This window comes from Bos mutus, chromosome 1 (assembly GCF_027580195.1).
Source record: "Bos mutus isolate GX-2022 chromosome 1, NWIPB_WYAK_1.1, whole genome shotgun sequence".
NCBI lineage: Eukaryota > Metazoa > Chordata > Mammalia > Artiodactyla > Bovidae > Bos > Bos mutus.
In genome coordinates, this window is record NC_091617.1 from 115,038,550 (window position 1) to 115,061,299 (window position 22,750).

Consider the following 22,750-nt stretch of genomic DNA (forward strand, 5'->3'; position numbering starts at 1 on the left):
GGCTGCAGTCCATGGGGTCACTAAGAGTCGGACATGACTGAGCAACTTCACTTTCACTTTTCACTTTCATGCATTGGAGAAGGAAATGGCAACCCACTCCAGTGTTCTTGCCTGGAGAATCCCAAGGATGGGGGAGCCTGGTGGGCTGCCTTCTATGGGGTCGCACAGAGTCAGATACGACTGAAGCGAATTACCAGTAGCAGCAGCAGCAATGTGTATTTATTCCAAGCAAGACATTCTGGTTACTGTTTTATATTGAATTTCCTCTTGTTTATATCTTAAACTTCTCAAATCTACCTCCTTGCCTCATCTTTATTCATTATTCCCCAAATCCAATACTATAGTTCCCCAGATCTGTCAATTCCACTTCTTTTTATTTCACTAATTCATCCACTTTTCTCCATCCCCACTGCCACTATCTTAATCCACGGCACTCTTTTTGCTGCTCAAAGTACTGAAATTCTTTCCCTATTCCTTCCTTTCCCACTTTCCAATTTACTCTCCATTTTTTAACAGAATTTTTTATTTATTTATTTTTTTTGATGTGGACCATTTTTAAAGTCTTTATTGAATTCATTACAATACTGGTCTGTTTTATGTTTTGGGTTTTTGGAACCTGCATTAGAAGGTGAAGTGTTAACCACTGGACTGCTGGGATGTCCCAACAACAGTCATTTTTAAATAAGAATGTGATTGAATCTTTTCAATAACTTCATTGTCCCCTGGAATCAAGGAAACATATCTCACAAGGGCCTTTCATGATTTGCCCCACCAGTCTTTCTAACCTCATCACTCACTATACTTTCCTCATTTCCTCTGATATAACATGTATGGACTTCTTTCATTTGTTTGGATCAAAAGCCAAGGAAAGGAACAAACAATGACCGCCTGTGCAGGGAGAGACAAAGAGAGTCCACCCACACTCTCTTCGGCAATTAAGAGATAGTGAGGTGAATTGAGAGCTTAGCATTGAAGCATATACATCACCATATGTAAAACAGATAGCTTGTGGGATGTTGCAGTATAACACTGCGAGCTCTACCAGGTACTCTGTGACAAGAGCTCTAATTTTTTTCTACAAAGACATTAAGGACTACTTGTGAGATTGTTTTCTATTACACAATGGGACAGCTCAAATAAAGTAGCTAATCAGGTACAAAAAGTTGAAGAGAGGAGGAGTTCAAACCCTAGGATATCTGAAGAGTGGAGAGAGAAGACAGGTATGTTGCCAGACTGTGGAAATATAAAGATTTTTTAAAAGATTATTATCCCAGTTTTCAAAACACTTAGAGTCTAATTGGGTATATACACAAGCAACAAATCATAAGACAAACCTTATACTGTAACTGTAGAGATGCAGGTTTGATCCCTGGTTCTGAAGATCCCCTGGAGAGAGAAATGACAATCCACTCCAGTATTCTTGCCTGGAGAATTCTATGGACAGAGGAGCCTGTCAAGCTACAGTTCATAGGGTTGCAAGAGAGTCAGACATGACTTAGCAACTGAACAACAGCAGCTAGATACTATAACTTTATATAAACTGCTTCAGGAAATACAGAGGTAACATAGAGGAGGCTTGGCTGGAGGACTTTCTGGAACTTATGGCACATCCAGGTGGAGAAATCTATTTGTGTATGTGGGTTCTGAGTTCATAACAGTGATCTCAGTGGAAGGCATAGATGAAGCCAGGAGACCAGACAGAGAAGGGGATAAAATAACGACTGAGTGTTGAGACCTGGAAATACCAGATTTAAAGAGGAGTTTGTTTCATGTAAAACTGAATGGAAGAGAAGTAAGAGGAGAAAAAGAGAGAGTGCTATCATAGACCTCATTGGAAGAGTTTTCTAAAAAGCCGGCAAGCTGGCAAGGGTTTTAAATGATAAGAAGAAGTTATATAAAAAGAACAACAAAAAAATGCCCTTAGATTTAGAAAACAAAGATGATTGACAAACTTAGCCACAGCAAGTTAAAAGGAATGGCCAGGAAAAAACACAAAGAGATGATCTGAGGACAGTATATGAATATGTAGAAAAAGAGTATAATTAGATTTCAAGTGAAGTTGGATATAAAATAAAGGTTACAGATAGGATGGAATGTTGGATAAGTGGTTACAAAAAGCTCATTAGCTTTGGCTTTTTGTTTTCAGGTTTAAGATGAGAAAGCTTAGATATGATTGATTATATACTAAAGTAAAAGAACAAAGTTAGAGATTTTGAAGATACTGGAAAGAAAGAAAACAATTTTTAGAAAAAGATCCCTGGAGATGTGGGAGGTGGGAAGCAAATAATCCAGCAGGCATGGTAAAAGTAACGGGAAACATGTAAACATAACAGAGGAATTGTGTCTGATGGTTGGTTGGTTGATTTCTCTGTTGGTGTCAGGGATAAGACAAGATTTAAAAGAAGTACATATCTGGTAGCCACTGCCCATTATTTCAGAGAAGGCGATGGCACCCCACTCCAGTACTCTTGCCTGCAAAATCCCATGGACGGAGGAGCCTGCTAGGCTACAGTCCATGGGGCCGCTAAGAGTTGGACACGACTGAGCGACTTCACTTTCACTTTTCACTTTCATGCATTGGAGAAGGAAATGGCAACCCACTCCAGTGTTCTTGCCTGGAGGATCCCAGAGACAGGGGAGTCTGGTGGGCTTCCGTCTATGGGGTCGCACAGAGTTGGACATGACTGACGCGACTTGGCAGCAGCAGCAGCCCATTATTTATTTAAGAAAATACATTTTAATTGATAGGCAATAAACAAAGATAAACATGTGAGTCAAAAACAAATTTAAAGTAGGAGGTGTCTTGGATGAGAGAGAGAGACCAAGGAAAGAGACAGAGAGATAGAAATTCTTTACATATTATTCTTTTATTCTTTATCTGGCTAATAAAAATCTCTTACCCTTAAACTTCCATGTTAAAAAAAAACTGGCTATTTAAGGAAAATAATATGTAAACCATGAACTTCCAGATGTTCTAGCTGGTTTTAGAAAAGGCAGAGGAACCAGAGATCAAATTGCCAACATCTGCTGGATCATCGAAAAGGCAAGAGAGTTGCAGAAAAACACCTATTTCTGTTTATTGACTATGCCAAAGCCTTTGACTGTGTGGATCACAATAAACTGTGGAAAATTCTGAAAGAGATGGGAATACCAGACCACCTGACCTGCTTCTTGAGAAATCTGTATGCAGGTTAAGAAGCAACAATTAGAACTGGACATGGAACAACAGACTGGTTCCAAATAGGAAAAAGAGTACATCAAGGCTGTATACTGTCACCCTGCTTATTTAACTTCTATGCAGAGTACATCATGAGAAATGCTAGGCTGGAGGAAACACAAGCTGAAATCAAGATTTCCAGGAGAAATATCAATAATCTCAGATATGCAGATGACACCACCCTTATGGCAGAAAGTGAAGAAGAACTAAAGAGCCTCTTGATGAAAGTGAAAGAGGAGAGTGAAAAGGTGGGCTTAAAGTTCAACATTCAGAAAACTAAGATCATGGCATCTGGTCCTACCACTTCATGGCAAATAGATGAGGAAACAGTGGAAACAGTGGCTGACTTTATTTTTCTGGGCTCCAAAATCACTGCAGATGGTGATTGCAGCCATGAAATTAAAAGACACTTACTCCTTGGAAGGAAAGTTATGCCCAACTTAGATAGCATATTAAAAAGCAGAGACATTACTTTGTCCACAAAAGTCCATCTAGTCAAGGCTATGGTTTTTCCAGTAGTCATATATGGATGTGAGAGTTGGACTATAAAGAAAGCTGAGCACTGAAGAATTGATGCTTTTGAACTGTGGTGTTGGAGAAGACTCTTGAGAGTTCCTTGGACTGCAAGGAGATCCAACCAGTCCATCCTAAAGGAGATCAGTCCTGGGTGTTCACTGGAAGGACTGATGCTGAAGCTGAAATTCCAATACTTTGGCCACCTGGTGCAAAGAGCTGACTCATTTGAAAAGACTCTGATGCTGGGAAAGATTGAGGGCAGGAGAAGGGTACGATAAAGGATGGGATGCTTGGATGGCATCACCGACTCAATGGACATGGGTTTGGGTAGACTTCAGCAGTTGGTGATGGACAGGGAGGCCTGGCATGCTGTGGTTTATGGGATCGCAAAGAGTTGGACATGATTGAGTGACTGAACTGAACTGAATCCTCATTAAAATCACCCTCAACATAATCATACAAGAACGGGAATCTAAAATTCTGTGGCATTGAAACAGCTATAGTTGATTCAACTCTTACGAGGCAAACACATGTTAGTGACAAATCAATTCTATCATAATTGTGAATATTGTTTCCACGGATGAGGAAGAAAACAATCCAAATTTGAGACAAAGAAAATTATGATGGTTAAATATCTGGTGTCAGTATGGAGCAAAACAATTTCTTACCTGCCAAGTTGACCCTATGGACTGTTGCTCACCAGGCTCCTTTGTCCATGCGATTCTCCAGGCAAGAATACTGGAGTGGGTTGCCATGCCCTTCTCCAGGGGATCTTTCCAATGCAGGGTTCAAACCAACGTCTCCTGCAATGCCAGGTGGGTTCTTTACCAGTAGCGCCTCCTGGGAAGTCCCATCTGTTACTTTAGAGTAAGGCAATTTTGCCGTCACAGTTAAACAGCTTTCAAATGTTAAAAGATAATAATTTCCAAGCCTTTTAAATGTCAAACTTAACTTGCTGTATTGATATAGGTGTTTTGGTTTTATAGACCTGAGGAAGTTAGCCAATCTTTTATTTAATCTGTCACTCTTATTAAGATAAATTTTTTCCTGAGACCAGGATGGATATCCCAAGAAAAGTTGCTTTCCCTGGACATATGTTCCACTTGATGAATTTAGGGAGAGAAGGAGATTCTGCTAATTCACCCAAAAGAGAAGAATTGAGGAATCCGTCTGTCTTGAGTAGAGAGTTACTCAGTTCAAGGTTAACAATCGATGACAGACACCATCCAGTGGCTTATGCAATTCATTTGGATTTGATTAGCACAGATGAATAGTAGCTCCCAGAGCAATGGTGATAAAGTATTCATGGAAGAGGACAAATGTTTCTGCTTTCAATGGATTTCAGGTAATCTGTGCAACACTGAGATGTTCGGACTACATGGAAATAAGCAAACAAAAATGGCAGTAACAAGGTTGCTACAAGTCAGTCAATAGAGTGTCCTCATTAATTACAGTTTCTGATTAATATTTACTATTAAGACTTTTTTGTAAAGAAAATCTTAAAAATATTTTTAAAGATGTGTCAAATATATAAGATCATATGTTGCCATAAAAATATTATTATAAGTCAGATTACCACCTTATGACAAACGATCTAAATTAGTAGGAATAGTATATTTAGAAAAGACAAACTATAAACTTTAATAAATACAGATATCTTATATCACAGTTTCCTTTTTAAATTACCTATATTGAAGTACATAGTTTTTAAAAGTTGATCAGAGGGAACTTAATGATTACCTCAAAATATCAAATTAATTTATATTATTTTCTAAAATTAAAAAGATATTTATGATCCTAAATAAATAAAAAAATAATGCATAGATTAAAAATGGATTAAATGGCTATTTAATTGGATTTAAATGCTGTGATTACATTTAAAAATATTTGTTCCTCTTAAAGAATAAGTGACTATGTTCAGAAGAGTTTCCTTGACTATATTGACCATCCAGATCATTGTGACAGGCCAGCAACATTAATGATTTTAGAACACATTATGTAAAAAAAAAAATCTTGAAATTATAGTAGTAGTCATTGTCTTTTAATTATGGTAATATAATTGAAAAATGGAAAAGTTCCACAAAATAAAGTTATGTAAGACTCTATTTGCCCTCCTAACCCAGGCAAACATCTTTTTATATTGTAATTTTATATGAAACAATGAGTCATCTTTTTGTATACCTATAAGAAAGACAAATCTAATATTCCTTCTTGAGGTCTTCTCAGCGTATACAACAATATTGATCTCTCAGTGGTGTATTCTTATTGAAACTGAGTTTTTCAGGCCATAAATATGTAACGTATTATTAAACACAGGATCATGACATTTTGGGGAAAAAAAAGATTTATAATATATTACAAAGTAGGAGTTCATTCTGATGACCCAGATCAAGAATAATCCTAGAACAAGTAAAACTTTTTGATTAAAATATCTCTTATAGAAAGCTTAGCAAACCATGAAGATGAGTAACTTGAAGTATAGTCATAAAAATAAACAGGAAAGGGTAAAGGAAATGATCTTTTTATGTTATTTAACCATACTGAGTTCTGATGCACTATTTTCAGCTGTAGCAATCTCTTTGGACAGATAGAAAGTTAAAGAGATACTATCTTCTTGAATAATTAATTAATAAGACTACAATAATTTCAAATTTTAATTCACTGCACTACAAACTTTACTGAGAATTGCATTACTGAGCATTGCCTCGAAAGTGGCTTTGTTAGTATTTAGGATTGCCCTGCCAGAAAGCTATAAAGCAGGTCTTCACATCTTTGTAAGTCTCCAGGAGTACATCTAATTGTCATTTCTAAAGCTTCCTTCACTTACAAAACCAAGCAAATATTATAATGTAGAAGCAGAAATTGTAAGTGTGGCAAGATGTTGCCTGATGATTATTGGGTAATTGCTGGACAGTTTTCAAAATCTCTACAGCCATAAAACTAGTTTTAGGTAAGATTCAAGATCAGATTGCTATATGACTTGGTATAGCAATTGGAATAATAATCTCAAAGAAGATACAGTCCTCAACTTTCATTCTCTACCACACTTCACACTCCACCTCAGCAAGATCCTTTTTTCAAATACAAATCAGTTCAGATTGGAAGAGATCTCAAGAATCAACAGGTTTAATGGTTTGCAAACTTTCTTTTGGGCAATGAAATTGTCTTTTTTCCCCCTAAGGCAATTTATATAGAACTGTATACATGAAGGGGATTAAAGTGAAGCATCTTTGGTTGAAAGGAAGCGTGGGGTGCACAGCCAAAGAAGAAGCTTTGCTATCATCCTTACCAATCTGGCTCCACATCTAGGGGTTTGCGGTGTGTGTATGTGATGTTACATATTGGCTTACACATATAGGCTTATGTTTATGGATATGTACATATATATATATATTTGCATGTGTCTGTGTATATATAAAATATAAACATGTGTGTACATATATTTGCATGTGTCTATGTGTATATAAGATATAAACATATGTATGTATATATAATCTTCCTTCCAACCCTGAGTATTTTATTTTCAAACTGAAGAAGAAAAACTTTTTCTTTTAAAGGAGTTGGATTTCTTCCCAATGATTTAATGGGGCTAATATAACACATATCAAAACCTGACACAGAATTTTTAATAAGTAGAAATAAATTCCTCAAAACCCACAGATTTTTAATTTTAGCAAGTGAAAACCAACAATACATGAACATTTTAATTCACCATAACCCAGTGAGGCTCGTGCTTGGAATGCAAGCATAATTTAGGATGATTTAGGAGAATGACATTAAAACATGTATAATATCATATAAGAAACGAATTGCCAGTCCAGGTTCGATGCAGGGTACAGGAAGCTTGGGGCTGGTGCACTGGTGCACTGGGATGACCCAGAGGGATGGTAAGGGGAGGGAGGTGGGAGGGAGGGTCAGGATGGGGAACACGTGTACACCCGTGGCGGATGCATGTTGATGTATGGCAAAACCAATACAATATTGTAAAGTAAAAAAAATAAATAAATAAAATTGAAAGATGACTAACACAATATTGTAAAGTTTAAAAATAAAATAAAATTTAAAATTAATAAAAAAAAAAAAAAAAAAACACAGAATGGAACAACAAAAAAAAAAGAAAGATAGAAAAAAAATCTGAAAGTCAACTGACATAATCCAACACGTTGAAAGAATAAAGAAGAAAAGTCACACTGTGATTTCAATAGTTGCATTATAAACATTTGGCAAATTCAGTAACCATTTATGCAAAAAACTATCAGCAAACTGGGAATAGAAGGGACTTTCAATATAACAAAAGCCAGCTATGAAAACTCTTCAGTTTTTTTTTAGTGAAGCATTGAACAATGTTCTCCTAAGATCCAGAGCAAGATAATTGTAATCAATATTCCTGGAAGCCCTAGCCAGTACACTAATAAGAGGGAAAAGCAAAGCATAAAGACTGGAAAAGAGGAATTAAAACTCTCTCCAGAGAGTTTCTGTCTCTGGTTACAGAAGTTATGATTGTTTTTGTAAAAAATCCTGCTGCTGCTGCTAAGTCACTTCAGGAGTGTCCGACTCTGTGTGACCCCATAGACGGCAGCCCACCACGCTCCCGGTCCTGGGATTCTCCCTCAGGCAAGAATACTGGAGTGTGTTGCCATTTCCTCTTTCAATGCATGAAACTGAAAAGTGAAAATGAAGTCACTCAGTTGTGTCCGACTCTTAGTGACCCCATGGACTTCAGCCCACCAGGCTCCTCCATCCATGGGATTTTCCAGGCAAGAGTACTGGAGTGGGGTGCCATTGCCTTCTCTGAGAAAATCTAGGAAATGTAAAAAAAAAGAAGAAGAATATATGAGTGAAACTTTCAAGGATATGATTGGGAAGGTCAAAGTAAAAATGAAATGTATTCTTGTACACTCTCAATGAACATTTGAAAATTTTTATTTTAGATTAAGTTCCAAAATAAGTCAGGGATGAATTCAAGAAAAGATTTGCAAGACTTCAGCATTGAAAAAATAATATATTATTTAGGAAGTTGAAGAGGACCTTATGCATTACTTGAAAGTCTCAATAATGGTAAGATATCATTCCTCCCTAAATTTATAGGTTTAATGCAATACCAATCAAAATCCTATTAGTGGTTCTTTCTTAGAAATTGACAAAATATCCTATTATTTTGATGGAAAAGACATGGAACACAAGAAACAATTGTGAAGATAAGAACAAAGCTGAAGTCAGCATGGTATTAGCATAAGGGTAAAATATATAGATCAATGGAACAGAAGAGAGAAGTCAGAAATAGTCATGTTATGGTCTTTGTTTTACACTCAAGCATCACTGTAATCTAATGAGAAAGGATAGTCTTTTCAGTGAATACTGCTGGAGGAACAGGGTGTCTGCATGGGGGAAAAAAATGAGCTTTGAACTCCACTTCCCAATAAAAGACAAGGGTGTACCTGTTGAGTCACTGCCACTGCTAAGGTGCCCCCAGAACTGTCTCCTAAAATACCAATTTGGATAGGATCCACTCCATATTTTGTAAGAATTTTATCCTGAAGAAAAAACTTGACTGCAGTGATGCTATCTTGAAATGGAGCAGGAAAGTGGTGTTGAGGGGCTGGCTAATCTATAGCTTTAAAACAAAACAATTTTATTTAAACAATTTTTTAAAGTACGGTTTATGGCTCTATCTGTGAATGTAGCTTTCAAACACCAAATGGATGCAATTTAACACCATGTTCTCTTGTTTAATCTTCCAAATACCAAAACTGAGTTCTCTACTAACTTCTTATGTGAATGACTCAAAATTGATGTTAAAGTTTTCAACCTTGTATCTGAGGTCCATGGATGGCATTGCCCAGGAGAAGTATGGAGAGTATTAAAACTCTAGAGAACATAAACATGAATTTAGTGCAAGTATATTTTGGATTGAAATGCCCTATAGCTCATGTCATATTCTCAATGTAACTAGCAATCTAAGCATTAAAAATAAAAAAAAAGCATATGAATTTTTGAAGGCAGTAGATCTAGAGCATACTCTAGGCAAATGTTCAATTTTTTCAAAGCAATTAGATAAAAATTATACAGACTGGCAATGCACATACCTCATTATGAATAATGCACAGGAATTGATTCTAAATAATTTTTTGAAATATAAATAGTATTTAGATATGCTAGAGAGCTTGCTTGTTTCTGGTATTGATCAATTCATTTGCAAGGTAAACTATCTTACCATCCCTTTAATGGATACAAATGGATTTTCCCCAACATGTGTGGACCAGTAAAAACAGGAGAATACTTCTGTTAACCTGTTCTCAGAGCTAACTTTTTCTTTTCATTCTTCAGAATGCTAAAATTAGTAAGTATTTGTACTTAACATTAAATATTGGTGAGATAATTCTTATATGTTTATTATAATTTATATTTAGAAAATCCTAAACAATGTATAATTTAAACATAGGTATGTACCAAAAGATGTTGGTTTCTAGTTTAAATACAGTACATTTAAGCTTTTAGAGCTAAAAACAATAAAAATCATAAGGATCTGATAGACAACATAAGCAAAGCACAAAAAATATCACTGTATTAAAACAGATTTAAAATCAATGATTTAGATTACTCCAAAAAGCTATGGAGGTAGAAAGAATATCCTAATATTATAAGTTAGAAGTATCCCTGAAAATAGAAGTTTTTCCTTGTTCTATATGTAACCATAACAACAAGGACAGAAATCACTGCTTAGATGACCCATTTTTAATCTGTTTTCTCTCTAAACTTTCATAGCTTCCAACTGAAAAACCACTGCCACCAACTACAAATGTCACAATGATACCACTATGTCATCTAAGAACTGTTGGATTGGAAGTCTCTAAGGATAATTTTGTTACTATAAAAAGGGGAAAAGGGAAGAGGGGGAAGAATTCCTCCTGGGAATGTTGGCTTCAGATATCCAGACTATGATATCTGGATATCCGGATATCCAGACTATTTCCAGCATGAGTAAGAAAATACGGACCTGTCCTAAGATATTCTGGTATGCCCTTGCAAAATACAGAATGCAAAATCACTTTTCCAAAGAGTGGCTTAAAATTCTCAGCTATTCCCAAATTTTCCCTCCTCTATTACTTCCAAACAAGAATTACTGTAAGTTAAAACATTTTATTATTAGTCTTAATACAGCATACTATCCCCAGTGTGTAATAGTTTATTAATTTCTTCCTATCTAGCTGGATTACTTGGGGCATAATTAAAACCTTATATAACCTAAATTTTATGTGTCTAGAGCAATAGTCTTTTCTAAAAATGCTCACCCTGGGATGTCACTCAGAAATTCTCACAATCACAGAAAAGTAATGACATACTAGATCCTCTTGAAGATCTATGTTGCAATGGGGATGAATAAAATACATTAATTTAAAAAAATCTATTTGAGGCATAACTGATTTGATTTGGAAATCACATCTCTACTCGATAAAGGCAAAAATCACAGTGACAAAAAAAAAAAAAAAATCATTCTCTTACTCCACTCCCACAACCAAGCTTGCTTGCCGTCCATCTGTTCAGAAGTCAAAAGTCTTATGCTCTGAAATAAAGAAATAAGTGTCAAAGTACTCCCTGTAATTAAAAAGCAAGAGAAATGATTATAAGTATGACCTTGGAAAGAAATGTGACTTGTCAGTGTCACATAGAAACATTTATTTCCTTTTCCTGTTTCTATGCAGAGGGACCTGAATCACCATGACACACTCTGCAGTAATGTCTTCCAGGAGTCAAAAGATGATTTTGTTAATTGGTGTTCTGTGAGAGAGAAGCTGGGTTCAACTTCAACCCCCTCTGATTTTCTCATGCCATCTGCTGTCTGTACACAATGATCCTCCCAAAACCTTCCGTGGCTTGTTGTGTTTTCTTCTGCTCTACTCATCAAGGTAGCAAGTTTCATATGGGTTAGTCTTAACTTGAGTGATGTGTATACCTCAATGCACATTCTCCAAAGCTTTCTTTAGAAATAATGGTTATGTATTAACTAATATATTTGAATTTTGTGTTAATATTTCAACTGGTTAATATTTCAGGGGGATAAAGAAAGGGATAGATGTATTGACTCTCTAAAACCACAACACTGAATAATATGGTTCCTCCAAATCTCATATTCTTTGATTATGAAATGGTCAATACATTATGAAATGGTCCAATAACCTTGACATTTAAGACAGAATGTAATGAAAAGCAACTACATTTTGAGAGAGGTTCTTGGAAATCAGTGTATGGACTTAGATGGACATGTTTATTTTGTCATGCTTGGCACACAAGCCATCAGCTCTCCCTCCAGTGGACACACACACACACACTCCTCTCTTCCCAGTTAACCCCAACTCCAGTTTGTCAGCACCTGGTCACAATATTTTGGCAAAACTGTGACATTTGTGATGTACTTACCACAAATCCTAGAAATTCAGAGAATTCTCAAATCATAATCAAATTTCAAACTTTTGTAAGGTGTTCTGAGCATATGAACAAAACTTCAAAGTAAAAGCAAGAATACACAGAACTATACAAAAAAAATCTGCACAACCCAGATAATCTTCACAACCCACCTAGAGTCAGACATCCTGGAATGTGAAGTCAAATGGGCCTTAGGAAGGAAGCATCACTATGAACAAAGCTAAGGGAAGTGATGGAATTCAGTTAAGCTATTTCAAATCCTGAAAGATGATACTGTGAAAGTGCTGCACTCAATATGTCAGCAAACTTGGAAAACTCAGCAGTGGCCACAGGACTGGAAAAGGTAAATTTTCATTCCAAACCCAAAGAAAGGCAATGCCAGAGAATGTTCAAAACTGCACAATTACACTCATCTCAGTTCAGTTCAGCTGCTCAGTCGTGTCCAACTATTTGCGACCCCATGAATGCAGCATGCCAGGCCTCCCTGTCCATCACCAACTCCCGGAGTCACCCAAACTCATGTGCATTGAGTTGGTGATGCCATCCAGCCATCTCATCCTCTGTCGTCCCCTTCTCCTCATGCCCCGAATCCCTCCCAGCATCAGGGTTTTTCCAATGAGTCAACGCATCTCACATGCTAGCAAAGTAATGCTTAAAATTTTCCAAGCCAGACTTCAACAGTACGTGACCATGAACTTCCAAATGTTCAAGCTGGATTTAGAAAAGACAAAGGAATCAGAGATCAAATTGCCAACATCTGCTGGATCATCTAAAAGCAAGAGTTCCAGAAAAAACTTCTACTTTATTGACTGTGCCAAAGCCTTTGACTGTGTGGATCACAATTAACTGTGGAAAATTCTGAAAGAGATGGGAATACCAGACCACCTGACCTGCCTCTTGAGAAATCTGTATGCAGATAAGGAAGCAACAGTTAGAACTGGACATGGAACAACAAACTGGTTCCAAATAGGAAAAGGAGTACGTCAAGGCTGTATATTGTCACCCTGTTTATTTAACTTATATGCAGAGTACATCATGAGAAAGGCTGGACTGGAAGAAACACAAGCTGGAATCAAGATTGCCGGGAGAAATATCAATAACCTCAGATATGCAGATGACACCACCCTTATGGGAGAAAGTGAAGAAGAATTAAAGAGCCTCTTGATGAAAGTAAAAGAGGAGAGTGAAAAAGTTGGCTTAAAGCTCAACATTCAGAAAACGAAGATCATGGCATCCAGTCCCATCACTTCACGGCAAATAGATGGGGAAATAGTAGAACAGTGGCAGACTATTTTTTTGGGCTCCAAAATCACTGCAGATGGTGACTGCAGTCATAAAATAAGAAGATGCTTACTCCTTAGAAGAAAAGTTATGATCAACCTGACAGCATATTAAAAAGCAGAGACATTACTTTGCCAACAAAAGTCCATCTAGTCAAGGCTATGGTTTTTCCAGTGGTCATGTATGGATGTGAGAGTTGGACTATAAAGAAATTGAGTACTAAAATCACCCTCAACATAATCATACAAGAACGGGAATCTAAAATTCTGTGGCATTGAAACAGCTATAGTTGATTCAACTCTTACGAGGCAAACACATGTTAGTGACAAATCAATTCTATCATAATTGTGAATATTGTTTCCCACGGATGAGGAAGAAAACAATCCAAATTTGAGACAAAGAAAATTATGATGGTTAAATATCTGGTGTCAGTATGGAGCAAAACAATTTCTTACCTGCCAAGTTGACCCTATGGACTGTTGCTCACCAGGCTCCTTTGTCCATGCGATTCTCCAGGCAAGAATACTGGAGTGGGTTGCCATGCCCTTCTCCAGGGATCTTTCCAATGCAGGGTTCAAACCAACGTCTCCTGCAATGGCAGGTGGGTTCTTTACCAGTAGCGCCCCTGGGAAGTCCCATCTGTTACTTTAGAGTAAGGCAATTTTGTCACAGTTAAACAGCTTTCAAATGTTAAAAGATAATAATTTCCAAGCCTTTTAAATGTCAAACTTAACTTGCTGTATTGATATAGGTGTTTTGGTTTTATAGACCTGAGGAAGTTAGCCAATCTTTATTTAATCTGTCACTCTTATTAAGATAAATTTTTTCCTGAGACCAGGATGGATATCCCAAGAAAAGTTGCTTTCCCTGGACATATGTTCCACTTGATGAATTTAGGAGAGAAGGAGATTCTGCTAATTCACCCAAAAGAGAAGAATTGAGGAATCCGTCTGTCTTGAGTAGAGAGTTACTCAGTTCAAGGTTAACAATCGATGACAGACACCATCCAGTGGCTTATGCAATTCATTTGGATTTGATTAGCACAGATGAATAGTAGCTCCCAGAGCAATGGTGATAAAGTATTCATGGAAGAGGACAAATGTTTCTGCTTTCAATGGATTTCAGGTAATCTGTGCAACACTGAGATGTTCGGACTACATGGAAATAAGCAAACAAAAATGGCAGTAACAAGGTTGCTACAAGTCAGTCAATAGAGTGTCCTCATTAATTACAGTTTCTGATTAATATTTACTATTAAGACTTTTTTGTAAAGAAAATCTTAAAAATATTTTTAAAGATGTGTCAAATATATAAGATCATATGTTGCCATAAAAATATTATTATAAGTCAGATTACCACCTTATGACAAACGATCTAAATTAGTAGGAATAGTATATTTAGAAAAGACAAACTATAAACTTTAATAAATACAGATATCTTATATCACAGTTTCCTTTTAAATTACCTATATTGAAGTACATAGTTTTTAAAAGTTGATCAGAGGGAACTTAATGATTACCTCAAAATATCAAATTAATTTATATTATTTTCTAAAATTAAAAGATATTTATGATCCTAAATAAATAAAAATAATGCATAGATTAAAAATGGATTAAATGGCTTATTTAATTGGATTTAAATGCTGTGATTACATTTAAAAATTTTGTTCCTCTTAAAGAATAAGTGACTATGTTCAGAAGAGTTTCCTTGACTATATTGACCATCCAGATCATTGTGACAGGCCAGCAACATTAATGATTTTAGAACACATTATGTAAAAAAAAAAATTTGAAATTATAGTAGTAGTCATTGTCTTTTAATTATGGTAATATAATTGAAAATGGAAAAGTTCCACAAAATAAAGTTATGTAAGACTCTATTTGCCCTCCTAACCCAGGCAAACATCTTTTATATTGTAATTTTATATGAAACAATGAGTCATCTTTTGTATACCTATAAGAAAGACAAATCTAATATTCCTTCTTGAGGTCTTCTCAGCGATACAAACAATATTGATCTCTCAGTGGTGTATTCTTATTGAAACTGAGTTTTTCAGGCCATAAATAGGTAACGTATTATTAAACACAGGATCATGACATTTTGGAAAAAAAAAGATTTATAATATATTACAAAGTAGGAGTTCATTCTGATGACCCAGATCAAGAATAATCCTAGAACAAGTAAAACTTTTTGATTAAAATATCTCTTATAGAAAGCTTAGCAAACCATGAAGATGAGTAACTTGAAGTATAGTCATAAAAATAAACAGGAAAAGGGTAAAGGAAATGATCTTTTTATGTTATTTAACCATACTGAGTTCTGATGCACTATTTTCAGCTGTAGCAATCTCTTTGGACAGATAGAAAGTTAAAGAGATACTATCTTCTTGAATAATTAATTAATAAGACTACAATAATTTCAAATTTTAATTCACCACACTACAAACTTTACTGAGAATTGCATTACTGAGCATTGCCTCCAAAGTGGCTTTGTTAGTATTTAGGATTGCCCTGCCAGAAAGCTATAAAGCAGGTCTTCACATCTTTGTAAGTCTCCAGGAGTACATCTAATTGTCATTTCTAAAGCTCCTTCACTTACAAAACCAAGCAAATATTATAATGTAGAAGCAGAAATTGTAAGTGTGGCAAGATGTTGCCTGATGATTATTGGGTAATTGCTGGACAGTTTTCAAAATCTCTACAGCCATAAAACTAGTTTTAGGTAAGATTCAAGATCAGATTGCTATATGACTTGGTATAGCAATTGGAATAATAATCTCAAAGAAGATACAGTCCTCAACTTTCATTCTCTACCACACTTCACACTCCACCTCAGCAAGATCCTTTTTCAAATACAAATCAGTTCAGATTGGAAGAGATCTCAAGAATCAACAGGTTTAATGGTTTGCAAACTTTCTTTGGGCAATGAAATTGTCTTTTTCCCCAAGGCAATTTATATAGAACTGTATACATGAAGGGGATTAAAGTGAAGCATCTTTGGTTGAAAGGAAGCGTGGGTGCACAGCCAAAGAAGAAGCTTTGCTATCATCCTTACCAATCTGGCTCCACATCTAGGGGTTTATGTGTGTGTATGTGATGTTACATATTGGCTTACACATATAGGCTTATGTTTATGGATATGTACATATATATATATATTTGCATGTGTCTGTGTATATATAAAATATAAACATGTGTGTACATATATTTGCATGTGTCTATGTGTATATAAGATATAAACATATGTATGTATATATAATCTTCCTTCCAACCCTGAGTATTTTATTTTCAAACTGAAGAAGAAAAACTTTTTCTTTTAAAGGAGTTGGATTTCTTCCCCAATGATTTAATGGGGCTAATATAACACATATCAAAACCTGACACAGAATTTTTAATAAGTAGAAATAAATTCCTCAAAACCCACAGATTTTTAATTTTAGCAAGTGAAAACCAACAATACATGAACATTTTAATTCACCATAACCCAGTGAGGCTCGTGCTTGGAATGCAAGCATAATTTAGGATGATTTAGAGAATGACATTAAAATATGTATAATATCATATAAGAAACGAATTGCCAGTCCAGGTTGATGCAGGGTACAGGAAGCTTGGGGCTGGTGCACTGGTGCACTGGGATGACCCAGAGGGATGGTAAGGGAGGGAGGTGGGAGGGAGGGTCAGGATGGGGAACACGTGTACACCCGTAGCGGATGCATGTTGATGTATGGCAAAACCAATGCAATATTGTAAAGTAAAAAAAAAAATAAATAAAATTGAAAGATGACTAACACAATATTGTAAAGTTTAAAAATAAAATAAAATTTAAAATTAATTTAAAAAAAAAAAAAACACAGAATGGAACAACAAAAAAAAAAAAAGATAGAAAAAATCTGAAAGTCAACTGACATAATTCAACACGTTGAAAGAATAAAGAAGAAAAGTCACACTGTGATTTCAATAGTTGCATTATAAACATTTGGCAAATTCAGTAACCATTTATGCAAAAAACTATCAGCAAACTGGGAATAGAAGGGACTTTCAATATAACAAAAGCCAGCTATGAAAACTCTTCAGTTTTTTTTTAGTGAAGCATTGAACAATGTTCTCCTAAGATCCAGAGCAAGATAATTGTAATCAATATTCCTGGAAGCCCTAGCCAGTACACTAATAAGAGGGAAAAGCAAAGCATAAAGACTGGAAAAGAGGAATTAAAACTCTCTCCAGAGAGTTTCTGTCTCTGGTTACAGAAGTTATGATTGTTTTTGTAAAAAATCCTGCTGCTGCTGCTAAGTCGCTTCAGGAGTGTCCGACTCTGTGTGACCCCATAGACGGCAGCCCACCACGCTCCCCGGTCCCTGGGATTCTCCCTCCAGGCAAGAATACTGGAGTGTGTTGCCATTTCCTCTTTCAACGCATGAAACTGAAAAGTGAAAATGAAGTCACTCAGTTGTGTCAGACTCTTAGTGACCCCATGGACTTCAGCCCACCAGGCTCCTCCATCCATGGGATTTTCCAGGCAAGAGTACTGGAGTGGGGTGCCATTGCCTTCTCTGAGAAAATCCTAGGAAATGTAAAAAAAAAAGAAGAAGAATATATGAGTGAAACTTTCAAGGATATGATTGGGAAGGTCAAAGTAAAAATGAAATGTATTCTTGTACACTCTCAATGAACATTTGAAAAATTTTATTTTAGATTAAGTTCCAAAATAAGTCAGGGATGAATTCAAGAAAAGATTTGCAAGACTTCAGCATTGAAAAAATAATATATTATTTAGGAAGTTGAAGAGGACCTTATGCATTACTTGAAAGTCTCAATAATGGTAAGATATCATTCCTCCCCTAAATTTATAGGTTTAATGCAATACCAATCAAAATCCTATTAGTGGTTCTTTCTTAGAAATTGACAAAATATCCTATTATTTTGATGGAAAAGACATGGAACACAAGAAACAATTGTGAAGATAAGAACAAAGCTGAAGTCAGCATGGTATTAGCATAAGGGTAAAATATATAGATCAATGGAACAGAAGAGAGAAGTCAGAAATAGTCATGTTATGGTCTTTGTTTTACACTCAAGCATCACTGTAATCTAATGAGAAAGGATAGTCTTTTCAGTGAATACTGCTGGAGGAACAGGGTGTCTGCATGGGGGAAAAAAATGAGCTTTGAACTCCACTTCCCAATAAAAGACAAGGGTGTACCTGTTGAGTCACTGCCACTGCTAAGGTGCCCCCAGAACTGTCTCCTAAAATACCAATTTGGATAGGATCCACTCCATATTTTGTAAGAATTTTATCCTGAAGAAAAAACTTGACTGCAGTGATGCTATCTTGAAATGGAGCAGGAAAGTGGTGTTGAGGGGCTGGCTAATCTATAGCTTTAAAACAAAACAATTTTATTTAAACAATTTTTTAAAGTACGGTTTATGGCTCTATCTGTGAATGTAGCTTTCAAACACCAAATGGATGCAATTTAACACCATGTTCTCTTGTTTAATCTTCCAAATACCAAAACTGAGTTCTCTACTAACTTCTTATGTGAATGACTCAAAATTGATGTTAAAGTTTTCAACCTTGTATCTGAGGTCCATGGATGGCATTGCCCAGGATAAGTATGGAGAGTATTAAAACTCTCGAGAACATAAACATGAATTTAGTGCAAGTATATTTTGGATTGGAAATGCCCTATAGCTCATGTCATATTCTCAATGTAACTAGCAATCTAAGCATTAAAAATAAAAAAGCATATGAATTTTTGAAGGCAGTAGATCTAGAGCATACTCTAGGCAAATGTTCAATTTTTTCAAAGCAATTAGATAAAAATTATACAGACTGGCAATGCACATACCTCATTATGAATAATGCACAGGAATTGATTCTAAATAATTTTTTTGAAATATAAATAGTATTTAGATATGCTAGAGAGCTTGCTTGTTTCTGGTATTGATCAATTCATTTGCAAGGTAAACTATCTTACCATCCCTTTAATGGATACAAATGGATTTTCCCCCAACATGTGTGGACCAGTAAAAACAGGAGAGTACTTCTGTTAACCTGTTCTCAGGGCTAACTTTTTCTTTTCATTCTTCAGAATGCTAAAATTAGTAAGTATTTGTACTTAACATTAAATATTGGTGAGATAATTCTTATATGTTTATTATAATTTATATTTAGAAAATCCTAAACAATGTATAATTTAAACATAGGTATGTACCAAAAGATGTTGGTTTCTAGTTTAAATACAGTACATTTAAGCTTTTAGAGCTAAAAACAATAAAAATCATAAGGATCTGATAGACAACATAAGCAAAGCACAAAAATATCACTGTATTAAAACAGATTTAAAATCAATGATTTAGATTACTCCAAAAGCTATGGAGGTAGAAAGAATATCCTAATATTATAAGTTAGAAGTATCCCTGAAAATAGAAGTTTTTCCTTGTTCTATATGTAACCATAACAACAAGGACAGAAATCACTGCTTAGATGACCCATTTTTAATCTGTTTTCTCTCTAAACTTTCATAGCTTCCAACTGAAAAACCACTGCCACCAACTACAAATGTCACAATGATACCACTATGTCATCTAAGAACTGTTGGATTGGAAGTCTCTAAGGATAATTTTGTTACTATAAAAAGGGGAAAAGGGAAGAGGGGGAAGAATTCCTCCTGGGAATGTTGGCTTCAGATATCCAGACTATGATATCTGGATATCCGGATATCCAGACTATTTCCAGCATGAGTAAGAAAATACGGACCTGTCCTAAGATATTCTGGTATGCCCTTGCAAAATACAGAATGCAAAATCACTTTTCCAAAGAGTGGCTTAAAATTCTCAGCTATTCCCAAATTTTCCCTCCTCTATTACTTCCAAACAAGAATTACTGTAAGTTAAAACATTTTATTATTAGTCTTAATACAGCATACTATCCCAGTGTGTAATAGTTTATTAATTTCTTCCTATCTAGCTGGATTACTTGGGGTATAATTAAAACCTTATATAACCTAAATTTTATGTGTCTAGAGCAATAGTCTTTTCTAAAAATGCTCACCCTGGGATGTCACTCAGAAATTCTCACAATCACAGAAAAGTAATGACATACTAGATCCTCTTGAAGATCTATGTTGCAATGGGGATGAATAAAATACATTAATTAAAAAAATCTATTTGAGGCATAACTGATTTGATTTGGAAATCACATCTCTACTGGATAAAGGCAAAAATCACAGTGACAAAAAAAAAAAAATTCTCTTTACTCCACTCCCACAACCAAGCTTGCTTGCCGTCCATCTGTTCAGAAGTCAAAAGTCTTATGCTCTGAAATAAAGAAATAAGTGTCAAAGTACTCCCTGTAATTAAAAAGCAAGAGAAATGATTATAAGTATGACCTTGGAAAGAAATGTGACTTGTCAGTGTCACATAGAAACATTTATTTCCTTTTCCTGTTTCTATGCAGAGGGACCTGAATCACCATGACACACTCTGCAGTAATGTCTTCCAGGAGTCAAAAGATGATTTTGTTAATTGGTGTTCTGTGAGAGAGAAGCTGGGTTCAACTTCAACCCCCTCTGATTTTCTCATGCCATCTGCTGTCTGTACACAATGATCCTCCCCAAAACCTTCCGTGGCTTGTTGTGTTTTCTTCTGCTCTACTCATCAAGGTAGCAAGTTTCATATGGGTTAGTCTTAACTTGAGTGATGTGTATACCTCAATGCACATTCTCCAAAGCTTTCTTTAGAAATAATGGTTATGTATTAACTTCAATATATTTGAATTTTGTGTTAATATTTCAACTGGTTAATATTTCAGGGGATAAAGAAAGGGATAGATGTATTGACTCTCTAAAACCACAACACTGAATAATATGGTTCCTCCAAATCTCCATATTCTTTGATTATGAAATGGTCCAATACATTATGAAATGGTCCAATAACCTTGACATTTAAGACAGAATGTAATGAAAAGCAACTACATTTTGAGAGAGGTTCTTGGAAATCAGTGTATGGACTTAGATGGACATGTTTATTTTGTCATGCTTGGCACACAAGCCATCAGCTCTCCCTCCAGTGGACACACACACACACACTCCTCTCTTCCCAGTTAACCCCAACTCCAGTTTGTCAGCACCTGGTCACAATATTTTGGCAAAACTGTGACATTTGTGATGTACTTACCACAAATCCTAGAAATTCAGAGAATTCTCAAATCATAATCAAATTTCAAACTTTTGTAAGGTGTTCTGAGCATATGAACAAAACTTCAAAGTAAAAGCAAGAATACACAGAACTATACAAAAAAAATCTTCACAACCCAGATAATCTTCACAACCCACCTAGAGTCAGACATCCTGGAATGTGAAGTCAAATGGGCCTTAGGAAGGAAGCATCACTATGAACAAAGCTAAGGGAAGTGATGGAATTCCAGTTAAGCTATTTCAAATCCTGAAAGATGATACTGTGAAAGTGCTGCACTCAATATGTCAGCAAACTTGGAAAACTCAGCAGTGGCCACAGGACTGGAAAAGGTAAATTTTCATTCCAAACCCAAAGAAAGGCAATGCCAGAGAATGTTCAAAACTGCACAATTACACTCATCTCAGTTCAGTTCAGCTGCTCAGTCGTGTCCAACTATTTGCGACCCCATGAATGCAGCATGCCAGGCCTCCCTGTCCATCACCAACTCCCGGAGTCACCCAAACTCATGTGCATTGAGTTGGTGATGCCATCCAGCCATCTCATCCTCTGTCGTCCCCTTCTCCTCATGCCCCGAATCCCTCCCAGCATCAGGGTTTTTCCAATGAGTCAACGCATCTCACATGCTAGCAAAGTAATGCTTAAAATTTTCCAAGCCAGACTTCAACAGTACGTGACCATGAACTTCCAAATGTTCAAGCTGGATTTAGAAAAGACAAAGGAATCAGAGATCAAATTGCCAACATCTGCTGGATCATCTAAAAGCAAGAGAGTTCCAGAAAAACTTCTACTTTATTGACTGTGCCAAAGCCTTTGACTGTGTGGATCACAATTAACTGTGGAAAATTCTGAAAGAGATGGGAATACCAGACCACCTGACCTGCCTCTTGAGAAATCTGTATGCAGATAAGGAAGCAACAGTTAGAACTGGACATGGAACAACAAACTGGTTCCAAATAGGAAAAGGAGTACGTCAAGGCTGTATATTGTCACCCTGTTTATTTAACTTATATGCAGAGTACATCATGAGAAAGGCTGGACTGGAAGAAACACAAGCTGGAATCAAGATTGCCGGGAGAAATATCAATAACCTCAGATATGCAGATGACACCACCCTTAT

The 22,750-nt window shown here is 35.9% G+C and overlaps 1 pseudogene; it reads right to left on the reverse strand.

The window, feature by feature from the left end:
• Window positions 1–22,750, reverse strand: part of LOC102285312 (arylacetamide deacetylase-like 2) — a 42,410-nt pseudogene that overhangs the window by 6,482 nt on the left and 13,178 nt on the right.